This window comes from Gossypium hirsutum, chromosome D13 (assembly GCF_007990345.1).
Source record: "Gossypium hirsutum isolate 1008001.06 chromosome D13, Gossypium_hirsutum_v2.1, whole genome shotgun sequence".
NCBI lineage: Eukaryota > Viridiplantae > Streptophyta > Magnoliopsida > Malvales > Malvaceae > Gossypium > Gossypium hirsutum.
Window position 1 is genome coordinate 14,763,531 of NC_053449.1, and position 5,633 is coordinate 14,769,163.

A 5,633-nucleotide genomic window follows, 5' to 3' on the forward strand; every position below is an offset into this window, starting at 1 on the left:
AAAAGAGCATATCGCATCCAGTCTTATCCTCCTGAAGTTGCAGTGGGGCAGAATGACGATGGCAAATCTTATCTCCCTGAAGTTGTAGTGGATCAGATTAAAGCCAATAATCCTATCTCCCTGAAGTTGAAGTGGAGCAGATTAAAGTGATAGATCTTATCTCTCTGAAGTTGCAGAGAGCAGATCGCATCTAGTCTTATCCCACTGGGGTTGCAATGGGGCAGACTCAAGAAAGCAAGTCTTATCTCCTTCAAGTTGCAGTGGAGCAGACTGAGTAAGTAAGTCTTATCCTCCTGAAGTTGCAGTGGGGCAGACTGAAGATGGCAAGTCTTATCTCCCTGAAGTTGCAGTGGAGCAAACTCAAGAAAGCAAGTCTTATCCCCTTGAAATTGCAGTGGGGCAGACTGAATAAACAAATCCAATCTACCTAAAGTTGTAGTGGAGTGGATTAGAATGATGGATCTTATCTCTCTGAAATTACAGTAGAGCAGATCGCATCAAATTTATCTTTAAGTTGCAGCGGATCAAGTTTAAGCTATAAGTCTTATCTCTCTGAAGTTGCAGTGGAGTAGATGAAAACACTAGTTCCTATACTTCTGAAGATGTAGTAGGAAGGAATGAGGCTACTTGAAGAATAAGAGTACCAAGTTCCAGCACGATCGGGCAAAAATGGGCATTTTTAAAGTCTTTGCTCCGTTCCCGTTACACGATAACGAGCAAAAAGGGGCAGCTGTAATTGGCCCAATTTGACCCGGCCTATACAAAGCAAATACAAACAGTCCTTTTACAATAAAATGGGCCTAAAACCCAAACCCAATTACAACAAAATAGGCCCAAACCCAGACCCGATTTTTGTTAAACTATAGAGGCCCAAATTACAGTGGCCCAAAAAAGATTCAAGAAACCTTAGGGTTTCTAGTGTGAACGTTGCGCCGCTGCCAAGCCCCCGCATCTCCAAGCTCGTACCTGCACGACAAGAAACAAAACAGTATATGGAAAGAAAAATCAAAAGATTGTGAACCAAATCAATGTAAACAGATTTGCTTTCTATATTATTGTCTTATTTTGACTATAAAAAGGCCATTGTTACACTAAAAATGGAAGAGGAGATCAATAAAAAAACAGCTATTTTCGCAACCAAAAACAGAGAACTCAATACTGAGAGCAATACAGTCGATCCAAAGGTTAACATCTGCAGTTTTTTTTTACTCTTATTTTTATTATATTTTTTATTTACATACGAATAAAGCAAAAAAAAAGAGAAAAAGAGAGAAACGACCTTTAAGTGACGCCCAGATCGCCGGGGACAGCCGAGGAAGTTGTCTCCAAGGACGGACAACTGGAAGCCGAAGGGTCTTCTCGAGATTTGGGGCTTTTTGGCGGTATCTTGAAGGATCTAAACCCAGATTTGGGCTTTGAGGGGTCGGAAGGACCAAAAAGAGGATTTTCCTCTTTTCGGCCACCGCAGACGATGGTACCGTCGCCGGAGATCGGCGGTCGATGCGGTGGCCGATGACCGGCCAGTGCTCGGACCCTGACCGGACGAACTGGGGGGATAGCCTTTTTTTTAGAGGTTTTTTGGTTTTTTTTTAAAGGGAATGAAAAAATGAATTTTTTTGAATTATTTTTGGCTTAAATAGCCTACTGAAAACAACGTCGTTTAGGCCTGGATCAACCCGAAACCAACCCAACCCGGCCTAGGATCCACACGTTTTTATGCGGAGGGGTAAATTATGTTTTTAGCCCCTCCGCCTTTTAGTGTTTATTCAATTGGGTTTTCTTTTATTTTTAAAATTTATCCTTTTAATTTATTTTCGATTTCAATTTAATCCTATTTGAACGACGCCGTTTTAGAGGAGAAGGGATAATTTCCTTTCCAGCCCCTCTAAGTTATTGGCTTTTTCAAAATAGTCCTTTAATCTTCAGTTATTTGCAAATTTCCCCCCGGGTTTCTATCTCCAATTCAATTTAGTCCTTTTCATAATTTTTAATTAATTTCAATAATGTAATTATTATTTATATTTTTATAATTTATATATGTAATTATTTTTTTATAATCTATATATATATGTATATATCTATTTTTTATATATGTATATGTATATTTTTTTTCTAACGAATATTTTTCTATATTTATATATATATGTACGTATATATCTATGTTTTTTATTTTCGAAAATAATTAAATACTTACTTATATTTTTAACATATATTTTATAATTTATATATTTTTCTTTATTTTCATAAATGTATTATATATTTTGTTACAAAAATTTTATAATCCCAAATTTTATATGTAAATTTGTGTGTATGTCTATTATTCTTCATAATTTCAATGTATATATTATGTACCTTCTATTCTTTATATTTTGTTTATTTCCTTCATTTGTTTATTGATTTATGTTTTCATTTATATTTTAAAAGAATGTTTTTTTTATTTTGCTCATTTATTTGATACTTTGCATGTCATTGATTATTTTTTTATGTACATTAGTATCGTTTATTTATTTATTTATATTATTTCTATACCATTGTTGTATTTATTATTGTTATTTTTTAAAACGGCATTTATGCATACATCTAATGAAACATCAATTTTTTTACTCGAATTCATTAAAAATGAAAAACTTCGAAAACAAAGGCAATACTCGTATTTAGAATCTTAGAAAAGATTGAGCCCTAACGTATTAGGTTCCAATTTTATTCGTTGAATCTAATTATCGAGAATGCTCTTTAAACAAACAAAATAAAAAGTTTGTCGTCATGAATTCGATATGTTGTGTCCTAATGCATTGTGTAATACCCGATTTTGGCCCGGGTAAAAGGCCCAAATTATAAACAGGCCTATAAGGGCCCAAACCAAAATAAAACAAAGGCCCAAAGCTCAGTGGCCCAAATTAGTTGCAGAAACCCTAGGGTTTCTGAGGAAACCTTTGTGCCGCAGCCACCTAGCCCGCACGATCTGGATCTCCACGCCTTCACTTGCAAGAAATAAACACAAAGATTGCAGATCAAGAAGATATCAAACGTGATTTGTTTCTTTATTTATTATTATTATTATGACTATAAAAAGGCCATTGAAATATTGTAAGAGGGATTGGAAAAAATAAATAAAAAGGGCAGTATTTCGCACAAAAAAGCGACTGGAAACACAGACAGAATCAATCGAAAATGAAGATTGATTTTTTAGCTTTATTTTATTCTATATTTGTCTATCTATTTTTTTACTAAAATAATTAAAACAACAAGTAAAACACTTACTTTCGTTCGCCTCTGTAACGCCGTTAGGAAGGCCGAGGTCCGTCTCCGAGGACAGACGACTAGAAGCCGAAAGCTTTCTAGGGTTTTTCTAGGGTTTTTTCGTTGATTTTGGGAAATTTTAACCCGAATTTGGGTTTAAAGGGGCCGAAAGAGGCGAATAGAGAATTTTCCCCTTTTTCGGCCACCACAGATGGCGGTGCCGTCGCTGGAGGCCGGCGACTGGCGCGGTGGCCGAAGATCGGCCGGTACCCGGACCCTGGCCTGACGACTGGGGAGGGGAGAGAGTTTTGAAGGTTTTTTTTTGTTTTCTTTTAAAGAGAAATGAAAAATGAAATTGTTGAAACTTTTTTGGCTTACACAGCCAAATGAAACAGCGTCATTTAGGCCTGGATCGACCCGAAACCGACCCAATCCGACCCGGCTTAGGATCCACGTGTTTTTATGCGGAGGGGCAAATTGCGCTTTTAGCCCCTCCGCCTTTTAATATTCTTATAATTGAGTTTTTTTTATTTTTAAAATTTATCCTTTTAATTTTTCTTCGATTTCAATTTAATCCTATTTGAACGACGCCGTTTTGGAGGAGAATGGATAATTTCCTTTCCAGCCCCTCTGAATTATTGGCGTATTCAATAGGGTCCTCCAGTCTCAATTTATTTGTAGATTTGCCCCAGATTTCAATTTCTAATTCAAATTAGTCTTTTTTTGTTATTTTTAGGAATTAATTAATTTAAATGATGTAATTATTATTTTTTCTTTTATAATTTATATATATAATTATTATTATTTTTATAATCTATATATACACGTGCACATCTATTTTAAAATTATATATATACATATATCCATATATCTATTTTTTATTATTTTTGCAAATGTCTTAATTCATATATATATATATACTTTACATTTTAAATATTCCTAGTTTTACATAGATATTTTTTTTCATAATTGGTATATACATATATTTTATAAATTTTATAATCCTTATTCGTACCTTATGTATGTCTTTTATTTTTCATAATTTCAATAGATATATTATATACACACTTTATATCCTTTATTTTTTTTATTTTATAGTTTCACTTATGTCCTTCACTTGTTTATTTATTTGTGTTTGCATTTATATTCTAAAAGAATGTTTTTTTACTTTGCTCATTTATTTGATATTTTTGCATTGTTATTGTTTATTTTTTTATTTATATTAATTTTGTTTATTTACTATTTATACTATTTCTATACAATTGTTGTATTTGTTATTGTGACATTTATACATACATTCAATATAACATTACATCATCTTTTACTCGAATTTAAAAATAGAAAATTTTCAAAATAGAGATAATACTCGTATTTAGGATTTTCAAGAAAATTGAGCCCTAACGTATTAGGCTCCAATTTTCTTCGTTAAATCTAATTATCGAGAATGCTCTTTAATCAAACAAATGAAAAGCTTGTTGTCGGGAATTCAATAAGTTGTGTCCTAATACATTGGATGTGACGTGTTGATTTCTCGAGACAAAGATTTTTTTTAAAATTTAATAAAGGAAATGTTCAACGTTTAGGATTTTGAGAAATTGTGCCCTAATGTATTGGGCTGCGATTTCTTCATAAATCTCAAACAATTGAATATATTTTTTAAAATTTTATTACATGAATCTTTTGGACAAACTCATTTTTGAAGAAATAAAATATCATGCCCTAACGCATTGGGTGTGACATTTTTCTGCAAAATGAGTGACTGTTAATGAATAACTTGATTTAAATAAGGATCATATTTTTCAACTCTCGACATCAAGATATTTATTAATCAACTTGGTACCAATTTTTGGGCGTTACGGGGTGCTAATCCTTCCTCGTACGTAACTGACTCCCGAACCCATTTTTCTAAAACTCGTAGACCAAAGTCATTTTTAGGTGATCCAATCACACCTTAATAAAATATTGGTGGCGACTCCAATTTTCATCGACAACTAATTTTTTTTTCAAAAATAAAAAATAAAAATGGTTTCGACAGCTTGGTGATTCCACTGGAGACTTTTAAAAATAAGAGAGTCGGGTCACAAAGTTGATTAATTTTTGTCTTATGGTCGAAAAAATGAACTTTAAAAATTCATGATATCCTTTTGCATTCATTATTTTCTTGATTAATTGATCTAGGTATTTTAGTTATTTTTGCATTATACATTACATGAGATTAATGATTTTACCCTCTAAGTGGGAGTGAGAAACTATTCCTTCGTGAGATTTTCACCTCCGTATAGGATAGTGGATCACTTTCGGGATATATCTGTACCTATGCCTTCGTGAGATTTTCATCCTCGTATAGTCATAGGTAAAATGTATTCCCCTGAACCGAACTCAATCTATATGAG